Source organism: Rousettus aegyptiacus, unplaced genomic scaffold (genome assembly GCF_014176215.1).
Source record: "Rousettus aegyptiacus isolate mRouAeg1 unplaced genomic scaffold, mRouAeg1.p scaffold_m13_p_4, whole genome shotgun sequence".
Lineage (NCBI taxonomy): Eukaryota > Metazoa > Chordata > Mammalia > Chiroptera > Pteropodidae > Rousettus > Rousettus aegyptiacus.
Window position 1 is genome coordinate 143,951,187 of NW_023416307.1, and position 23,211 is coordinate 143,974,397.

Genomic DNA, 23,211 nt, shown 5'->3' on the forward strand with positions numbered 1-23,211 from the left:
CAACTTCACAGATACACCCAGACATAATGTTTTACAAGCTTTCTGGGACTCCCTCAGGCCAGTCAAGTTGACACATAAAATTAATTCTCACATCCTTCAAATAAACTTTCTACAACCGAGTTACTGTCTCAGAGTCTGCTCCTAAGAGAATACAAACTAAAACATGTCCCAGTTCAAATCCCAAGAGAATTAATTGCTTTCTCCCCTTAATCACCTTTGCCTATATTTAGACAGTGCTATTCACACAACATCTCCACACTGACTATTGGCCATCTATTATCAGCTGCTCTTAGGTCTTGACCTGTGACCTAAATACCTTCAGGCAGAGAAAGAATTACATACATAAAACATGGCTGCTAAAAACTGCTTCCCTAGCAGGAGGCCATAAGTGGGCTATCTTCCTTAGAAGGGCTGTGATAAGGACAGGCACTCTGACCAACTGATTCAGTACAGAATCTAAATATCTGTGTCTATATCTAGACATCTCTGATAGTACATATGACATATCCTTCTTATTATCTATATCTATATCTATATCTATATCTATATATATATATATATATATATATTGTTCCAGGTACCAACATTTATTTATAAGTACATGTGATTCAAACAACCCCAGAGATTCATAAGCCACTCAACTGTATTTCTTCTTCCTTTTAAGTTCCTTCTTTAAGCAGTGTTCTATGATGGACTCTGCCAAGAAAAGGTTAAATGTTCAGGGACTTGATTAGGTGAGATGTCTGTGTTGAAAGGAAGTAAGTGGTGAGCTAGAGAATGCTTGGAGAGGCATCAGATTACGACACAAGTATGGCCCCAGGTAAAAGAGAGAATGAGAGAAAGATGGATGGACGTAGCCTAGATCATTGTGCAGTTAAAGGAAGGTTTGGAAAAGTTGTTCAGGAGTCCTGAAGCCAAACTGACTAACAAAGGAGTCCCCTGTCTTTCAGGAATGGGTCTGTCTTAGACTCCCCATCACACATACTCATTGGTAGGGAATGGCACACAAAAAGTATGGCTTTGGCACAAACACAAGCCAGATTTCAAAGTGCCGCAGCTCAAGCTTCAGTCAATTTTACTCCCCATTCTGAGTTATGGGAGGCCAGTCTCATAGTTGCATATGAACTACCTAATCATCACTTTGATCTGGGACCCTCTGTGCCAGAGAACCATACATCCTATTATTATTTCTAGCATGGCTAAGTGATTTGCTCTGGCCAATGAAATGTGAGCAGAAGTGAAAGGAGTTGTTCCCAGACAGAAGCATTAAGAGCCAATATGGAGTTCACCATCTTCTGTTTTCCCCTTCTTCGACAGCCAGCAATGTCCCAGAAAGAAGCTTCATCATCAGCTTGAGTCCAGAGATAAGGGTGAGATGGCACAAAGCCACATCCCACCCATGGTAATGTAGTATAAATGAGAAGGAAATCTCAGTTGTTTTAAGTTGTCGTAAGGTTCTTTGTTACCACAGCATAACTTAACCTATACTGACCAATACACAATTCTGCCATCTCTCCTACTCTTCTTGTCCATCCATACAAAAATAAAATTCAGATCATCCTCACACAGAATTTAAGAAAATAATTGTTTTCTCCAACTACCTTTCCCTACACTCCCACTGCCACAGGCAATAAGTTGGGTGGGTTTTTTATTAGTAGTAGTAGTATTATTGTTTGTCATTTTTCTCATCAGTTAACAGTATTAAGAAAAACGCTTGTGGTTTTATATCCTGAATAGATTTTTTTAAAGAAGAAAAAAATAGGTATCTTGATTTTACAGTCTAGAACTTCTGTGATAGAGTACACACTTCACGGTACCACCATGATGAATTCCTCTTTGAAAACCATTTCTTAAACTATATATCCCACATGGCTCTATGTTTTCATCAGTCATTTTTCATTCTATACCATAATTCTCCTCCCCCCACTCTTTTACAAATCCTTTACAGTGGATTCAAGGGAATAAAACTACATTTAAGAACTTAATGTTCTGGATGAATTTATACAACTTCGGATGAAAAAAATAATCCTGACAAGTGACGGAAGATTCATAAATACAAATCCACTTTGGCACCTGTTTTATCTATTATAAAATAAGAAGATGCTGGTTTAGAGCAGCTCAATCGGTCCCCCACTTTCCCGTTGAATGGTGCCAGCAGCCTGGTGCTAAAGGATTGTCTGGATTTGATATATGACCCGTGTACTTGCCCGAGATGCAAGGGGTTGGGGAACCATGTGGGAGATTCATTTTGATTTAATCATGGGTTTAAATGTACTATTTAAACCTTTGGCAAAAAAAGAGCCCACAGAAATTTGTGGAAAATTGTCTCTGAGGACACTGGTCTTTGGCTAAAAATAGAAAGAATGCAGAATGCTGACTAATTAACATACCTAACTATAGAAATTTCTTACAGATGAGTGCTCGTGTCGGCTTTTTTCTCATTATAATGGTCATTGCTAGTTTCCAGTCAGAAGTAAGAAAATTACGCATGGGAAGCCTGTGAATTGCTGTGAAAAGGGAAAAACTGTGAATACACCTGGAGATTTCTTATGCTGAGGTGACGTGCCATATAATTTCAGGTTGATATTCACCCACCCTGTCCCCTGACTCTCCCCAAATCTAGAGACAGACCCCTTGGTCACTCTGGATACCAAATACATTGATTTCATATAAAATCAGCAGAGTGAGTTTTATTTCAGGCTTCCAGCTGTAGTAAGATATTCCAACTGGTGGAAATCAATCCAACTGAAGTACCCTTGAGCACAAATCAAATGAGACTAGACTGCAATTGAGGAAAATTATAGTCATAACTTTGCTTTAGACGCTAAGACGGCTTTCTCTCTGCATGATCTCAGAAATGGCATGAATGCTCTTGGCTATCAGCAATGATGCAGGTGCCAGAACACATTGCTGCTAAAGAGAGTTATTAAAATGTCTTCATCTATCTGTGGCATGTCGTCATTATTAAAAACAAAAGCAGAGAGCAAAATAATAAAGTTAGATCATATTCAAGGGGTTCCAGGCCTGACATGTGCGAGCAATACTGTTAATGCGAGGATTTAGTTCGTTCCTGAAGCATTCTGTCAATCAATATACAAACATGCCATGATGCGGAATAGATAAAAAGGTTATTTTTCATAAGCAAGCTCTCCTACTGGGTTTCCACAATCCATTTCTGTCTTGTAATTGTGCACATCAAACGAGGTTTCTGACACATCTAATACTACCAGCATTATAGAATATTATGCAAGAGGGAATCGTGGGCACCGCTTCATAAACATCTATCCACTTATTCACCTCTCACTCCAACATACTCAGTCCTCCATTTCACAGATGAGGAAAACCAAGTCCCAGGAAGGCCAAATGAGTTGCCTAAGGTCACACAGTGAGTTAGAGACAACCAGAATTAAAATCTAAGATCAGAACTGTTTCTTCTGTAGAATACACTTTCACTATTCATCAGCAGCTTCAAAAATTTTTTTTCAGAAGTGAGTAGACTATGAATTATAAATAAATCAATAAGACTCCACACCAAATCCCTCAAAGGTAACTCAGTATGGGATGCTTCCACTTTTAAGATGCAATTAAAATGCAGTACATCCCAGGAAACAGATGTTATAGAGCTCACCCTTGGCCGATCAGTAAGGCTCTGCCAAACATAAATAGCACTGGCAGAAACCATCACACAAACCAGAATGTAGAATGAAGGAAACAAAAAGCCAAAAAGTAAAGCCTAGGGGTCGGATAAGATCTATGAAATGAAGAAAGAAGAAAAATGCAGCAGGTTGAGAAGCAGGCCCTGCCTCTGCATATAAACGGACACCATTAATCTCTGATACAGGCAGATCAGCAATCCTTGATCCTCCAAGTTCTGTTTCCTTTCATTTGAATTTAGCTTAACAAACATTTACTGAAACATCTGCTACACGCCAGGCATGAGGTTGGGCATGGAACCACTTGTAATGGTAGACCAAACAGCTGTGCCCCCTACACCCCAGGAGGTTATAGTCTTATAGGAAAGACAGAACAGAAAGAGGATATTTAAGGAAATGTGTTAAGTGCTGTGCTCTGGATGTTCTGGAAGCACCCAGAAAGAATACCTGCAAATGCCTTTTCCACATTCATTTCATGCTGGCTCCATAAACTAACAGCCCAGCAGTTTGGGTGGGAATGACCTCAGGCCCAGCTCCAAGTGGGAGTCCCTTAAACGTAAGCCAGTCAGTGTGTCAGATTTCTGGGGCCCAAATGGTTGGTTGCAGGTGAGCACATGACCTAAGTTTGATCTATTAGAATAAAGCCCCACTTCTTTTTAAGTGGTTGTGGGAAGAGAGGCTTTCTAGTCTGTAGAGTATAAGTGAGAGGCTACCGCAGTTGTTTTATGACTGCAACTAGGTGCTGAGTGGGAAGCTTCTTGTTGCCCTAGAATTGAGGTCAAGGATCAAAGCTCGAAAGAAAGAGAATAAGGGCCCTATCCCCTGGCAAAATTATAAAGCAGAGCAGAAAATTCCTCAGGGTTCACTAAAAGGCTGCTAAACTGGTTCTTCTTGTACCTGAAATCAGGTGAGGAAGACTCCTGAGGACCCCTCACAGAGATGAGGAGTGCCCTCAACTGGGGCAACAGATTCATACCTCATTCCATAGCTGTATTTACCACTGTACAGAAACCCACACAGCCAGCATGGGATCCCTGTGGAAGCAGGGAGTTCCTGGGTGACACCAGCAATCTCTCTAGGAAATAAACATAGTGATATGGTCTTCCTGTCTGCAGAGATCTCAGGTTAGGTGGCCAGTGTGGAAAGTAGAAAATTGGTATGATGTGCCTGTGAACAAGAAGATAGCATATCTATCCCAACCCAGTTCCTTAAGGCTATTAGATATCATGAAAGAAGCTGCAGGAGTTTCTGTGACTCCGCATGAGGCTGTGTGGGCAGCCGCCAGCTGGCCAAGGGCACAACCCATGTAGAGAGGATTAGAGTGCACACTACTGGAGGTAATGAAGAAAATACCCAACTGCACTCTCTGAGGGTTCTTTATTACTGCAGGAGTGGCAAAGAGATGAACAGTATTCCAAGAAAACCTGCTCGCCATCAACCCAGATGACCTGGAACCGGAGGAAGACCAGAAGCAATGCCCCCAACAAATGGTAGCCACCTAACAAAGACCACTCTGCCACTTTCCCAGCACCTGCCCCCGTGGTAAACACAGAAACATTCTAGAACCTGAAAAGAGAAGGAAAAAGAGTGAATGAGCTGCCTATGCCCCCTCTCTACTGCATGTACCTTACACCCCAGTTTCAGCTGAGCTGGGGATAAAGGAAGAGAAGAGGAGATCTTAAGAGTGGATTTAAGATTGAAGTTTTATAAACAAATAAGATTGAATTGTAAGTGCTGAAATCACTGTTTTACTAATCAATGTTGGCAATAAAGTTATGCAATCTGTTCGGGATATTGGTTGGAGAGGGGGCAAGTGCACTGATTGGATAAAAGTTAAACTTTTTCAAATCCTTATTCCGTCACTAGCTACCTAAAATGGGGATAATGAAACTAACTTTCAGGATTGTTATGGCTATGCATGTTGCCTTTGTCCATTCGGTGGGCTATACCAAAATACCACAGACTGGATAGCTTCTAAACGACGGAAATATATTTCTCATGGGTTTGGAGGTGGAAGTTAGAGATTAGGGTACCGGCATGGTCGGTGAGGGCTCTCTTCCAGATCACAGACTTTTTGTGTCCTCACATGACAGAAGAGGTGATGAGTTTCTCTGAGGTCTCTTTAATAAAATCACTCATCCCATTCACGAGGGCTCCGCCCTCATGACCTAATCACCTCCCAAAGACCCCCCCCCCAATACCATCATATTGACTATTAGGTTTTCAACATATAAATTTGGGGGAACACAAACATTCAGACCATAGAACATGTCTTCAAAAATATTTAACATAGTTCAAAGAACAGTGCATATGGAATTTAGTGAGTTGTGTGGGAACTATTGATAATAAGTGAAGCAGAGTACATTTTTAAAAAATGACTATAGAAATATTTTAGTCCCACATGCATTTCTAGAAACACATTCTATCAAGAGGTGGAGTCTATCCCCCTCTTGAAGCTGAACGAGACTTTGTGACTGCCTAATGGAATATAGTGGGAGTGATGATGTCATTTCCAAAGCTAGGTCAGAAAAGGCAGTATAACTTCTTTCTCAGGACATTTGCTCTGAGATCTCAGCCACCCTGTTGTAAGACAGCCCAGGCTGCACGCAGAGGCCATTGTTGGTGCTGAGGCCAACAACCCAAACTAAGATCTCAGCTTAGTTTGGGTTGTCAGTCATCATCAACCACCAGACATGAGATTGAACAAGACTTGAGATGATTGCAGCCGCTGGCCTTCGGGGTGCTCCAGCTAATACCAAGCGGAGCAGAAATGAACTCTGTTCGCTGAGATCTATTCAAATTGTGTATTTGTGAGAAAAATAATTGTCATTGTTTTAAGCCACTACATCTTGGAGTAGCTTGTTACATACACCACCTTAGTAACTGAAATAATGAGGTTTGCAAGTAAGCAGGAGCTAGGTGGTATACTGTCTTGGAGGCCATAGAAAATGTTTGGATTTAACCCTAAGTATATTCAGCCTTCAATGTGATGATCTAATCCAGCTACGTTTTGAGAAGATGACTCTTTCCACCGTGAGGAGCATGTGGGTGGGAAGACTGGTCGAAAGGCTATTATAATAGTTCAGGCAAATATGCTGATGGCCCTATATTAGGTGGCAGCAGTGAAGATGGCAAGAAGTTGACAGATCTGCAATATTCTCCACTTAGCAGCCAAAGTTAACATTCCGAAACACAAGTATAATATTGTTGTTGTTAAAAAGCCTTTCCAGGCTATTATCCAAAAACAAAACAAAACAAAACAAAAAACAAAAGTAACAAGTGTTGGCAAGAATGTAGAGAAAAGAGAACCCATGGGAATGTCAATTGGTGTAACAACTATGGAAAACAGTATAGAGATTCCTCAAAAAATTAAAAATAAAGCTACCATATAATCCAGTAATTCTACTTCTGGGTATATATCCAAAGAAAATGAAAACACTAACTCAGTAAGATATTACATCCCATGTTCATTACAGCATTATTCATGAGAGACAAGATATGGAAACAACCTAAATGTACACAAGCAGATGAACGGATAAAGAAACTATGATTGATATATATATATATATATCATATATATATATACATATATACATATATACACATATATACAGATATATGTATATATACATATATGTATATCTGTATATATATGTATATACATATATATACATATATGTATATATGTATATATATGTATATATGTATATATGTATATATATGTATATATGTGTGTGTGTATATATATATATATAATGGAATATTATTCAGCCATAAGAAAGAATAAAATCTTACCATTTTCAACATAGGTAGACCCTGAGGGCATTATGCTAAATGAAATAAGTCAGACAGAAAAGACAAATACCATATGATCTCTCTTATACATGGAATCTCAAACAAAAATGAAATAGAAGATCATAGATACAGAGATACAGATACATAGATATATAGATACAGATTTGTGGTTGCCAGAGGCAGAGAGATGGGAAAAATGGGTGAAGGAGGTCAAAAGGTCCAAACTTTGAGTTATGAAATAAATAAGTCATGAGGATATAATGTACAGCATGGTGACGATTATTAATAACACTGTGTTAGATATTTGAAAATTGCTGAGAGTGAAACTTAAATTCTATAACTATGAATGGTGATAGATGTTAATTAGACTTATTGTGGGATTATTTCACAATACATATAAATAGTAAATCATTATGTTATAAATCTGAAACTAATATATAATGTTATATGTAAACTATGCCTCAATTAAAAAATATTGTTTCCATATATTTTATATAATGGCTGTAAGGTTCTCTGCTTGAGAAGACTAATAAATGCAGGTCCTAAAAAGAAGGAGATGGGAGAAAGTTTCTAAGTAGAGGGCATACTGTGAATAAAAACACAGCGGCCGGAGGCGCGGGAGAGCTGGACATAAAGTCAGGGCGTGTGGCCCTCTCTGAAGTCTGCTCTCACCCCTGTGAATGTTCAGTAATGCCCATGACTGGCTCCTGTAATGTGCTTCACTCTTAAAGGCCCTGGCGATGTAGCTGTAAGAGCCTCAGGGAACCTGGCAGGAAGACACTGTGTCAGCCTTCACCTTTATAAGGTATGTATTTAACCCCGTTACTATAGTAAATAGTAACAGAGTTTTCCATTCTGTTTGATTTTACCTTTGCTTTCTATTTACGAGAGAGAGAGAGAGAGAGAGAGAGAGAGAGAGAGAGAGAGAGAGAGAGAGAGAGAGAGAGAGAGAGAGAACGAACCTGCAGGTGAGACAGGAATGTGGGTGGGGGGAGGAGAAAAAATTAGAAATGAAGCAATCAATGGAAACCCCAGGAAGAAGGACAAGGGTTTTTTGCAGAGCTCTGTATTTGGCAAAAACAAAAACAAGGCTGAGAATCTGAGATCGTTTCAAAAAAATATTTAATTCAATCTTAGAAAGACATGTAAAGAGTCAAGACAGGTTCTACATGGAAATTTAGTCCCCAAATGAGTCCTTTGTTCCATTTCTGAATTTTCCCATCCACATTATGTTATAAATCTGAAACTAATATGTAATGTTATATTTAAACTATACCTCAATAAGTCTAAGTCTAATTGGGACTGTGTTTGAGAGAAAACCAATTCATCCAAAAAATCTTCCCAAATTCCGATTAGAATAGAATAGACTAATGTCCACAGCACAGTACAGCATATTGCCTAAGGGTAGGGCATTAAATTAAGCCTCCTAAATTCAAATCCCAGATCCTGTACTAATGCCTTGTACTAATGTGGCGATCATGGATCAAATCCTTAGTTTCCTCATTAGTAAAAATAAAGATGAAGCAGTTCCAGCTTCCTAGGGATGTTATGAACATTGAATGATGTGATACGTTTAGCCCTTGATATAGTAACTGACACACAGTAAATGCTCTATAAATATTAGCTGGCCATCACTTTTGTGTGATTCCTACTAAGTAAACACAGCATTATTGTTTTACATTCTTTGGTTATATTGATGTACCTGTGGAGAGAGGAGAGATTCACCCCTGGAGAACAGAGTTATTTCTAGTGACTAGCTAAAGTGTTAGACAAGTAACTTAGCAATGACGGCCCTGTGCGACACATCCCAAAGAAGGGAGAAGGCTCAAAGATCGAGCATATCAAAAAAATATTCCTCACAAGGAGGACTTGAGCTGAATTTAAAGGAAAATCAGTGTAGTCCCTAGCCTCCAAGATGATCCTGCCTCCACATGTTTACATCTTTGCGCAGTTGTCTCTTACATTATAGCAGAGTTGGCCTATGTGACAAATAACATACTGCTTCCGTCCTGGGCTCTCACTCAGCCACTCCCTCTCATTCTCTTGGCTCACTCATTCTGGGGCAGCAGGATGCCATGTCATGAGGACATTTAAGCAGCCCTGAAGAGAGGTCCATATAGTAAGGAACTCAGGCCTCAGGTCAATAGCCAGCAAAGAACTGAGTGCTAGCAGCAACCATATGAGTGAGCACGGAAGAAATTCTCCAGGCCCAGATGAGCCCTGAGATAACTGTAGTGTCGGCTGGCAGCTTGACTGCAGCCTCCGAGAGACCTCAGAAACTATGAGATAGTAAGTGTCTGTTATTTTAAGCCACTAAATTGTGGGGTAATTTGTTACACAGCAATAGATAACTGATACAAACAGGAATAAGCTGGATAAAGAAATGTGGGACAATGTTTCAGGCAGAAAGAATAGGTATGCAAAGGCAGCAAGTCAAGAAATAATTTGGGTCCTAGGCCAAGCATTCTGGTGAGTTAAACCAGACCCTGAAAGCCAAGGAGATGAAGTTCATAGGGTGAGCCAGGACTAAGTCAAGGAGGTCTGGAAAACCAAAATAAGATGTGTAAACCAGACCCTGAAAGCGAAGAAGAGGCTCCAAATGATTTTAAACTGAGAAGTGGTATCTGCAAATTCGTATTTCTTTTCACAAAGAACGCTCTGGTAGCATTGGGAAGGGTGAATTGGGCAGTGTACTCTCTTTCTCCCTCCTTATTAGATTCCGCCTAATAGCACTCAAATCTCTTCTAGACCCTCCCAGATTGCAAAATTCTACGTTATCTCTAGATCTACTCCAGGAGTACATAGTTATCTATATATGCTACATAAATTCCGCCCATTTACCCTTCTATCCATTCCAATCCAGAGTCGGCCCAAACCGCTCTTGCTAAGGGCCACCAATGACCTTCACGTCGCCAATGCCAATGCTCAGTTTTCAGTCCTCATCTTACTAACACTCTCAGCAGCATTTCACACACTTAATGACATCATTCCTTCCTTCCTGAAACACTTTTCTTCTCCTAGCTTCTACTATATAACATCTGTAATTTTTCTTCTACCTCTAAGTGCTCCTTCCCCAAATCCTTTCCCGGCTCTTCTACCTACTATTTCAACTTATAAAGGTTGACATTCCCCAGGGATAGATCCTGGGCTCTCCTCTCTCTAAGTGGTCATTCTAGGGACCTTATTCACACCTATAGCTCTAAATACTATCTTTAGGCTAGTGACTCTCCAAATTATTTCACCACCCAGACTTACTATCTGACCGCTAAATTTATATATGCAATTGATGACTAAAAATCTTCAACTGAATATCTACAAAAACATTTCAGAGTTATATTTATTAGATACCTGAATATTGTTCCAAAATTGGCTCCTTTATGTAGTGCCCCCTTTTTAAAACTAATGGCACCTTCTTGGACCAATTTTCAAACACCTACAAGGTAGCACTGGTCCCTGCTCCTCCCCCAACTCTAACCCAATACTAGGTCTCCACAACATGTCTCAAATCTGTCCAGTTTTATCATCCTCCTCTGCCACTTCCCTCCTTCTGCCCACACTCTAAGCCACCATCACCTTCCCCAGACCAAGCAATAACCTCCTCACCAATATCACTAATTCCACTTTTGCTCCTTTCCAGGCCATTTGTAGTCAGAATCTTCTTTTAAAAATACACACTAAATTGAATGATTTCTTTGCTGAAAACTTTTCAATGATTTCTCATTGTTCTTAAGCTAAAATTCAAAACACTGGCCATGGCCTACAAAAGCTGTCACACTCTGATTCATGCCTATCTCTCCACCTTCATCTTAAACTTTTTTTTCAGGTTGTTTACTCCTCCAAGCTCTTTTAGGATTCAGGTCCTTCACTAGGCCTGGAATGTTTTTCCCCCTAATCTTAGTCTTCCTAGTAACTTTAGGTCTCCATTGAATTGACATTCTCAGTCAAAGGGTCTTTTCTGCTTATCCTATCTGTCCTCGTTATTTATCACTGTAAAAATAACTACCTCAAAACTCGGTGGCTTAAAACAACCACCATTTATTATATCATGCAATTTTCTGAGTCAGGGATTGGGCAGGGCTCATCTGGGTGATTCTTCGGCTCCTTGTGGCATCAACTGAGGTCCCTCGTCATACTCAGCTAGTGAACAGGCTCATTTACAGGGACCAAGACAGCTTCACTCACATGCTTGGTGCCTTGGAGGGAATGGCAGGAAGTCTGGAATGAATTGGACCAGAGTGGCGATACATGGTGAGGTCAGAGAGGTTAGTTATTTTACCTAATAGCTCAGAGCTCCTAGAGAGGCCTGGGTTGAATCTCTTAGGAACTCGACTCATGAAGTCCCAGCATATAATTTCTGCTCATTCTATCAATCAAGCCAGTAACTAAGACTACCCGAGTTTATGGGGATTGGATTCCACCTCTCTATGGGAGGAGTAGCAGAAAATTTTAATCTACCTGACTATCTAGAACAGGTCTCCTCACGAAACTATTATAGTACTATGTATTTTTTCATCTTAATTTGCAATAACACATCTATTTGTGTGTTTGTTTATTCAATGCATTTCTCTCCCACTGGATCTAAGCTCCATGAAGTCAGGGCCATATCTGTTTGTTCACTACTTTGTATACAGCTTCTACTTGCAGCCTTGTACATAGAAAGTTTTCAACAAATATTAGTTTAATAAGTGAGTGAATGTCATCACTTTTGAAAGTAAACTCCATAAAGGTAGGAACATGTCCATATTGTTTATCACTATATTGTAGGACCTAACAAATAAATAGGTACTAAATAAATCATGTTTCATTCGGTTGAAAAAGGCCAAATTGAATGCAAACAGGAAAACATAGGCTCTTGAAGTAATCCAAGTTCTGATTGAAGGTTGTGTGAGTAGGAATACAGAGACAAGAATGGGCTGAAAGGACATTTGAGAGGGTTATCAATCAGAGGGCTGGATAAACAGATCATGTACTGGATTGTTTTGTATCTTATGTACTCGCAGTACTCTTTCCCTTTACCTAAATTGTTTAGCAAAAAATGTTGCAAAGTTGGAGCCCTCTCTACAAAAATCTAGAGAACAAGTTTATTGTGTGCTTGAGTTAGAGTAAGGAGGGAGAACAGTTCACTTTCAAAATCATCATGGAGGTACGACTGGGACACAGCTAAAGAGATCTTCAAAGATAAAACTCAGGGACATGAATCCAGCCCTTTTTCTATTCACAGAGCTCCTCTTTCCTACGTTTGACCTTGTCAGTTCTGAATTTAAGTTTGTTAAGGGAAGCTGCTTTACTCCTGACATGACACGTTATACAAGCACATAAGTAAACCTGTGTAAGTTGACTGGATATCGCGCAACTTCTAAGGAAGACGTGGGACCACTTGTTCAGGCAAAAACTCTACAACTCTCAAAAGAAAACCTGTAGAAACATTTATCAATGTTACACTGACTTTGAAGTACCATGCTGAATATTTTTTACTGAAACTGCTCTTAATCTTAATTTAGGGGTAGCAAGTCAAAGAATGTACGTCTAAATCTAAAAAAAAAAAAGAAAGAAAAGAAAAAAGATAATAACTTTCTAAGCATAAAACCAAAAACTTAAAACCACACACACACACACACAAAGAAAGGGATTAATTGCTTAATTTGGTTACATAAACATTTAAGTCTTCTAGACATCAAAACTTAGGCTAAAAGACGAAATGAGAAAAAAGAAAATCTCTGCCACTAGACTAAGGCATACTATATAAAAGAAAGCGAAGCACAAGGATTAGAAGTTCTAGTGCTAGCATCACCAGGCTTGTATTCGAATTCTGGCTTACTCTACAGGTACGTGATCTTGGACAACTCAATTTTAAAATGGCCTGAGCCTCAATTTCCTCACCTATAAACTAGATGAAATAATTCCCGCTACAGAGAGTTATTGCGAGACTCAAGAACAACATGTACAGGGTGTTCACTGCACAAAGGAGCACAGTTTAGGGAACAAGTAGAAACTAAAATCCAGCTCACTTACTACTCACCAGTCACATACCATAGAGTATGACTGTACATTCCTACCTGAGATTGTGGGCACATTTTATTATTTTTATTAAGAAGCCATATGAACTAGCAGTAACCAGAGCATAATTACACCGGTGAAAATTACATAAAATAATAATTACATTAAAATTATTCAAAATAATGCATGCAAATCACTTAGCTCCATGCCCAGCACATTGCAAGAGTTTATTAAATGGAGTTATTACCAGTAAGGACAAATAGAAGAGAAATGGTCCTTCAGAATAATAAGTAATGATATGTACAGACAATCGACAAGAAAAGTAATTAAAATTTCTAATAACTAGAAAAAAATAGCCAACCTCATAAGTAATCAAAGAAAATTAAAACTAGAAACTATCTTGATCTAAAAGTGTCAAGCTTTTCTAAAAACTAATAATGATATCAGAATTGTGAAATGGGCTATCTTCATATCATATGGATAGTAGAGTAAGTTGTTATCCGCCTTCTAAAGAAATTTGACAATAGGAGTTTGGAAACTACCTATACCCTTTCAGGTCTTGGTAATATCCCTTATTCAAATTTGGCTCCCCCCCCCCCCCAAAAAAAAACAAAATCAGAGTTGCGATGCAATTGAAGATTTATGTTTGATTATTTCCTTTGTCCCCTTTTGGTTAGTTTGATCCACCACCTTAACCTTTGGGTTACCATTTTTCCCCTTCTTATGAAAAATATGTGAGTGGTGTCTTGGGTCAGGTCCCCTGAAGACAGAGCTTGAGCCAGTGACTTGGCTTCATGTGATTTCTACACACAGTGGTTCCAGGAGGAAGGGAGTGAAGGAAGCAGGATAGGGCCGAGAAAGAAGCTGAGCAAGGACCTGGTCTCAGCTGAAGACTGCCTCAGCCTAGCCCCAGAGGGAGCTCCGCAGATGCACCACAGAGCCGGTCCCTGTTTGGTGGGGGCTACCCTTCTGTACCTACATGTCAGTCGGTCATGGGATGCAGGAAGAGTGGGTGGAGGGATGAAATCCCAGGGGAAGTCGACCGCGTTCCACCCAGGATGACTCTCTGGAGCAGAGGCAGCTGTGAGCCGTGAGCAGCCAACCCTGACCACAGGCCTGGGAGGGGATGTGGGCAGAGCAGCAGCAGCGTCCACCACACGTGGGGACAGGTTGGATGTTTGGCCTCGGATCTCTGCCCGTGAGAGATGGTGAGGACTCGCTCGGCATAATAATTATCTAATTACCTCAGTAACCTGTGGAACTCTGCTGCCACATGCCTGTGTTGTCATTGAGTAATTAGGTTTCTTGCTTATTAAACAATATCTCATGGGGACAGAGTTCCAGCAATTTGCTTCAGCGAAATGCAAGTTTATGGACATTGTCCACTGCCAGGAACCTGATATTTTAAAAATACATTCGCTATATGTTGCAAACCTTCTATGTAATAGAAGGTCTACTGAAAAGCAAGCAATTGAAAATGCAAGTGGTGCCACTTTAAGGTTCAGAAAGGTGACAACTTTTAAACAGGCCAGCCAACTTAAAAAGACCAAAAAAAAAAAAAAAGTGATATGGGGCAAGACCAAGTATTCTGCATTAATCTCTGGATTATTAGCAAAAAGATCTGTCTCTCTAGGAAGCCCAGAAGCCACCTAGGAAGGCTCTCTGAAAACGAACACAAGTCATAGTAAACCTCTGGTCTCCCGTCACTGCCTAGAGGGAACGCAGCGTGGGAGGTCCTCAGGAAAACTGAAGCTCCCCGGGCTGTGTATATCTTGACATGGCAAAGAGGGGCTGCCAGAGCCAAGGGCATCTTGTTGGCAGCTGGCAAGGCCACAGGGGGCCAACTCGCTTCACTGCATTAGTATCAGCCTGGACTGCATGCTCCAGTTCACAGTTATATGTGTGGTCAAGGATTATTTCCTTCCCACACGATGAGAAGGAACAAACGGTCGGAGTGAACCCTGCTCAGTCACATCCAGGTTCTTCCTTGCCAAAGCCAGAGTCCACCCACTGAAAAGCACCCAATTTATGTTCTTGTTGGAGGTGCTTGAATAATAAGCTGTAATTCTTGCTCTCAGAGAAGTCCAGCTCACACACTTTTCTCTCTTTCTCAATCTCTCTCTCTCTTTCTGCCCCACCCCCACATCCCTCACTGTCCAGCTCCTTTCTCTAACTGTCTGTCTCAGTATAAACCCAAACTTCTCTAAAAGAGAAGCACAAGTTTCTGAAGGATTCTCTCACTGACCCAGGTCAGGAACCCTTGAGCAGTGAGGTATGAAATGTACCTAAAAATTCTACAGATGTATATCGACTACCTACTATGTTCCAGGCCCTGAGTTAGGTCCAGAGATCACATAGATAAGGTAGACATGGATCCTCAGGGCCTTCTTATCGAGTGAAGACAAAGATATTAAAACAACCAGTGCAGCCTTTTGAATCTCAAGTTTGTTAGCATGATAAATTTTTCTTCTGTAATTCAAGGTTACCCTATTTCTAGCCCTCATTCTGCCCAAGTGACAGAAACATAATAAACCTAGAGTTTGTTTCTTGTTATTTTCCCTGGGGTTGTGTCTTCTTCCTAGTATGTTAACATATAGGCAAGGAGGGGAAACACGGGTCTCAGTCACCATCTAATCACAGCGGCTGGCACAACATGCCTCTGTCTGTCTGGTCCTCGGTCTTCGGTCTATTGGGGAGGAAGGGTGGCGGCAGGGGCCTGAGTTCGTTTTTGGAAGATCACTGAGAGCTAGAATATAAAGTAGACCAGGGGGAGGAACAAACAAACAGGGCAGGGAGAAAGATAAATTGGAGGGTTGTTTTAAGTGTCCAGGGAAGCGACGATGAATTTGGTCTGGATTGGGTAGTGATAGTGGAAGTAGGGAGGAGTTTGTGAAGCAGAATTGGTGGGATTTTGACTGATGAGATGCTAGATAAAGGAGAGGATAGTATGGAGGATGACCCTTAGGTTTGGGCCTTGAGTGACTATGTGGCTGGTGGGGCCACTCTTGCCAGCAGGCTGCATGTGGAGCAAGGCTCTGGCCTGGCTGAAGACAGGGCGCTGGCAAGTTCCACACCGGGCAAGTCAATGGTGATCTGCTGGGGAGATAAGTTGTCCAACAGAGGTCTGAGCAGGAGGTCACAGGCATGGACATCCTCAGAACCCAGATGATAGTTCTTATGTGCCTGAACAGAGCCACCAGGTAGAACTCAGAGCCCAAGAAGGAAAAAGAGCAGAGGATAGAAGCCTGCAGAGCATCAACATGCAAGGGGTGGACAGAGGAAGTGGAAATGATGAGACAGGAATAGGTTGAGCAAAAGGCTATTAGATGTATCAAAGGAACAGAGATTGCACCAGGGTGTTTTCCAGCAGGATCAATTGCTGCAGTGGGGATCAGTGGAGCAGAATAGAACAGAAGCCTTTAGATAGGGCGCTAACCCTTCGCTACGTTAAAGCCCACTACCAGCACACACTATTGAAGAGTCAGTGACTGCTAGTTTATACATATTTTTATTTTTCTTACATTTACCATTTGAAAGGTCTAAGAAACAGAAGAGAAAAGGGGAACCAAATGGCCTTCTTAGGTCAGAATGGGGTCCTCACCTTAAAAGGTGGTTACCTCCTTCACAGGAGCGAACTGTATCTATACATGTAATCTTAAGTAATTCATTAAGATCCCTTTACTTCTATTCTTCAAAGGGTAAGTGAGTGCCAAAAACTGGCAGGGGAACCTTGAACTGAAGACTATCTGATAGTTACTTGGGATATGACTGAAAATTATATTTACTTAAGAATTGTGCACATTCCTTTGTCTGTGGGCAAAGCAGGGCACCCCCAGCAGGACACCCTGTTGGGAAATATTCATTTTGGATGATGTCAACAGAAGATAACACCCTCAACCCTGATAAACCTCTCTGCCATGGAATTTTAAATTCCCATCATTAGCCAGGCCTTTAAAAAGTTCCTGAAGACCCTGGCGTATAACAGGTACAGGTAACCAGGACTAATAACTTAAAAACAAAATCCCCACTGCCTACTGTGGCTTTCATTTCTACCCTACCCTCTTCACCTCATTTTGATGAGCTAGCCACATGGACCTTCTTATAATTCCCCAAACATTTAGGCTCTTTCATGCCTTCGGCCTTTGCATGTGCTTCCCTGCCCCCGCCCCGCACCGCACCGCCCCCCCCCCCCCCCCGCCCGGCTTAGAAAGTTCTCAAAGGATTTAGTTTAAATATTCCTTCCCCAGAGCCTGAAGAGCTGAGGAGAAATGTAAGGGAAGGAATTGAAAAGCAACTAGTTCTGGAGAAGCAACTGAGGAAGTTGAATCTGATTTGAGTTAAGAGGGAATGCACACTGAAAGATTCCGTCTGACCAGGCTTAGCAGAGACACAAGTGCGGTCTGATGCAATGCCTGGGGGTAGGAGTGAGGACCTGATGACTTCCCAAAATGCTCTGTGGAACAATATAGAATTACAACATGCCCAAGACTGCCTGATATAAGATGTCAGAGAAAAGACGTTTCTGACCCCCTTTTTCTTTTAGAGATCACCTAAAACAAGAAGAGAGAGAGAAAGAACACAAACTCCATTTCTGACGGAAATAGGAAGCATGTGTAAAGCTGAACCACAGTATAGGAGGAAGAGTTGCCAAAGGCAGAGAAAATTAAATGAATTCTGGAAAATGCTGAAAACACAATGTAAGTGGTGAACCCTGAGGGACAAAATAAACAACTCTGAGAAACTTCACTGGATTCCGAAGAATGACAAGTAATGAGGCCAAATACACTAAAGTGAAGATTATATGGGTAACAGTCTCTGAGGACAATAAATGGCAAAGGTTTTGAAAACACTACATGTCAGAATCTATGGGCTACAGCTACAGCATTCTCAGAGAAAAACTGATCATCTTAAGCACTTACGTTATAAATAAGAAAGGATAAAGAGAAATAAATTACACACACATTCCCAAGGGGTTATAAAAGGACCAATAAAATAAGCCTAATAAAACAGAAGTAAATAATTAACAAATTAAAACAGAAATCAATGACTTGTATAATTAAAGAAAAACTATACACAAAACATATAAATAAGGAAAGAGACGGACAAAAAGGCATTTGTTTTAAGGGAGGGAAAAATATCAAAGAAAATAGAAAACCATAAGCTAAACTATGGGATAAAAGTATAAAGCATAAAAAATGAAAATGGAAAAATAGATATATACGGAATATAGTAAAAGAATCATAAAAGACTATTTTGATTGATTCAATTGAAATATTTTTAAAACCTGAATAAAAAGTAATTTGAAAACATGAATAGAGGATTGTGCAATGAAACATAAATTACTCAAAAACTAAACCCCAAAGACACAATTTAAATGAACAAATTACTGTTTGGGACAGAGTGAACTAGAAAAAAAATTGTCAAATAACTACCCACTGCAAAAACATCAAGTCCAGATGGTTTTACAGGGAAAACCTATCAAAACTTTAATAAATAGCAAAGCCACTGTTACTTAAATTGTTGCAGAATATAGAAAAAGAAATAAAGATTCCAAATTCTTTTTATGAAATCACGACATTAGCACCAGACCCAACAAAGATCACACTCAAAAAAGAAAACCACAGACTGATCTCTTTCATGACTCTTGACAAAAATACTAACAGAAAATTTAGCAAATAGGATCCAATAATCAGTTAGAGTAAGTAATATTGTACGACAAATATAACATGATTAATTTGAGTTCATGCCAAGAGAAAAAAAGACTGCTCTATATTATAAAACATATAAATACAATTAATCATATCGATCAGTCAAATTGAAAAATCATAAGGTGTCCACATATATGCTGAAAAATGATTGGATAAGATTTACATCCATTTTTGATTTTAGTTCAAGTGGCCAATCACCTGATTGGTCTGGGAGTGAGGAGTATCCCATGATGCTGGATTTTCATTGATAAAACAAGGAAAGTCCCAGGCAAAAAGGACAAATTAACTATACGGATTTCCATAGAAATTGATGAATTCTTTCTTTTCAATAGAGACACAGATAAACATGGTGATGGGTAAACGCACATCTCAACTTAGAAGGCAGCATCACAAAAGCACTAAAAATATTATGAATAAAGTTGGTAACAGGTCAAAGACATCTACTGTATCACATTATTTAACATTGTTATGGAGGTACTAGCCAATGCAATTATCTAAAAGAATAAAATTAAAAGTATAAAAATTTAGAAAGGAAGAAATAAAATTATCATCCTCTGCAGATAATATGATTGTATACTTGGAAAGCCTAGGAGAATTGTTATTCTTAGGCCATGATGATGTCAATGAAAAACAGGTAAGGTGGTTGAATGTATAATAATAATAATAATAAATAAAAGACAGTATTCCTATATAAAAACAGCATGCTAAGAAATGTCATACAGAAAAGATACCTATTACAAGAGCAACAAAAGCATAAACTATTTAGGAATAAATTTGGATAGAATTGTTCAAATCAACAAGAAATATGTAAGATATATAAAGAAAACTTAAACTGAGATAAGTATGTGAAATTGAAGAAATTGAAGAAACGAATATACACACTCTGTTCTTATGTAGGAAGATTGTCAATTCTCCCAAAAGTAACTTATATGTGTAATGTAATGCGATAAGAATAAATATACCAACGAGCAAATTTTCTTAGAACTAGACAAACTGAATCTCGAAATGTCTCTTGAGAAGCTGGGGACTCAAGTTTTACATGGCACAACAGAGAAAAACTTTCAAAAAACAATTATTCATCTCTCCCCAAAACTTCCCATCAGTAGTATCTATTTCTCTTTTTTCCATTTTCCTCTCTCTTCCTCTCCCCACTTCCCCCTACCCCAACTCCAGCATTCCTCTCTTCTCCAGCACTCTCCCTGATCATGAGAGAAAGGGAGCTAGGTAACAGCAAGTTAATGTTTATATCTTTTCAGCAGCAAATAGAAACCCTGAATTGAACTGTAATTAAGTAATGAGAAAATATATTATAACTATATATTTATTATATTTATTGTAACTAAATAACTATAGATCTTTTATATAACTATAGACTACAGAGGTAGGATGAGCTTCAAATTTAATTGAATTAAAGGCCCAACCATGTCATCAAGAACACGAATGCTTTCTACCTCTGCACTTTACCCGCCTTGGGGTTGGCATCATTCTTGAGCAAATGGAAAGATGCTACTTTCTCTCCTTGCAGCTCTTTAAAGATCAGTGAAATTGTTCCTGTAAGCTTTACAGCATACTTATCCCCACAGTTCATGCCATAACCATCCCTTCCTGAATCAAAGGTATTACCAATGGTGAACTAGAATGAATGGTAGATATACAATTGCAATATCCACCATAATGTACAACTCACGATAAGATTCTATTTCAAGTCATTTTCATTTTCTATGCCTCAGCTCCCTACCTGTAAATCTGGATGGTTTCTGAGGGGCATTCTGACTCTAACATTCAATGACCCATGTGTCTTTGAGAGAAACAATGTGCAATGAAAATAACATAATCTCTCTGATCTTCTAATTTATCATCTGAAAATGAGGTAAAAATACCTACCTCACAGAGTTGTTGACAGGATTATCGAGGTAATGCTATTAAAGGGTCTAGCACTATGCCTACCACATTGTAGTTACTCAACAAATGACATAATAATGATAATGATGATTTTATTTTTTATGCAAAATGCTAATGTTCCTTTAAAAAAAACTTAAAAACTTATAGAGGGGAAATAAAAAGCTGCTTTTTCAGAAAAAAAATTAATTCCAAGTCTGTTTTGGTTTGGTTTTGATAGCCCTTTAACTTAATTCTTTTAAAGTCACCGTTTGAACTGAAAATAGCTTCATCATTTTAAGACATATTTCCAGAGGGGAAATTACATTAGGATTGCTATGCCCTTCTCACCATTAACTGTTATTTGCATCCAAAGAAGAAAACATATCATTTAAATTCCAGATGCTGACTGTATAATTTATCTTTCTGTGGGCACAGGCATGTTTCCTTAGTGCTCAGTTCTACTTTGCTTATATTTTGCAAATCACTGGAGCATAAAATTATTAATTAAACAAGTGATTTTAGCTCTGTATTTATGCCATCTTTAGGCTAGAATACAGTGACCAATTATTCAAATAAACAAAATAATCCACTATACTGCCCATATTCTCTCAGAAAGAGGTCTTTTGCACCAATACAACAGGGAGCAAGGAATGATTTACTCAAGAATAGGGAGCAACCACATTTATTAACTCCTGTGGGGAGATACCACCATTTTGTTAAGGACCATTTATACAGCAATGCAGGGCCAAGCCTTTTAGAAAAGGAAATACCACAAATGCAAATGTCAAATTATTTCTGATTGATCAGAAACAAACAGATAAGATACTTGTGAAATTGTAAGATACTTGATTCATTTAAGCTGTGAAAACTTCAGTGATTTTGGAAAATAGAAAAGTAAGTCTTCTCTGCCAGAGGATTCTATTATCACCTTAGCTCAACTCCAGTGGATATAAATAATTCATGTCAGAATTTCATGGTCGGTACCTCATAAAGAGTACAGATCCTAATTGTGAGAAGGGTTAAAGAAAAGGTATTTGTTAATGGATGGGGTTATAAATATAGAGTCTCCAAAAGACCCGCCAGGTTCTCTGTCTACCCTGAGAACTGAAACCAGAAAACTTTCCTGTCCTTGTGCTAAACAATACTGGGACTGAACATTCCTTCTTTTTTCTTATTAACTTAATTAAGAAATATTTGTGCAGAAACATACTTTTTCCCTCAGTGCTAAACAACACTGAAACTAGGCAAAAGGAAGGAAGGGAGGAAGGAATGAAGGACGGAAGGAAGGAAGGAAGGAAGGAAGGAAGGAAGGAAGGAAGGACGAGGAAGGAGGGAGGAGGGAGGGAGGGAGTTTGTGTTGATGTCGATGATAGGGCTTCTTTCCTATTACTTCCTTCCTTCCTTACGTCCTTCCTTCCTTCTTCTTTCCTTTTCTTCTGTCTTTCTTTACCTTCTTTCTTTCTTCCTTCCTTCCCTTCCCTCCTTCCGCTCCTCTCCCTCCCCTCACCTCCATCCTCCCTCCCTCACCCTCCCGACCGACACGAAGCAAGACCAGACAGCAAGAAAGAAGTTTAAGCTTCTTGATCCAGAAAACATTTGCACCTCGGAGATAAGACTGTGAAACAATGAAACTTTACTTTTGAATACTAATATTTTACACATCAAATACATACCTCAAGACCTTCACCTTATATTACATAAAATGTAATGTTATAAACTCTGTTTAATACTAATTAGTTCTCTGCCTTGTAAGATTCTCCTTAAAATCATCCATCCCAGGCCCTAAACCCAATAAACGTCCTCCCTGACTTCCCCTTCTGAGATATTACTAACAGTGACAGGTAGTGTTCTTCCTAACTACGGTAAGTCTAATAAACTTAGCTTTCTTTGACCGACAGGCTTTTCTAGTGTGATCTTTTTGGGGTGTTGAAGGCCAACTATTCTTTCCTACAGAAAAATCTCTCAGACGAAAACAATCCTACTTCCCAATAAATCCCCATTTCCTAGTCAACCATAATTTAAAAACTTATTGATTTCTACATAAAGAGCTCTATATCAGGGAGTATATCAAGTGTCAGATATACAATGTTTCCTTATAGGTCTATGGAAAGCTTGGGAACAGATGATCAAGAACTGAGAAGCTAACAAACGTGAGTAGCCAGTGCTTGTTTGATACA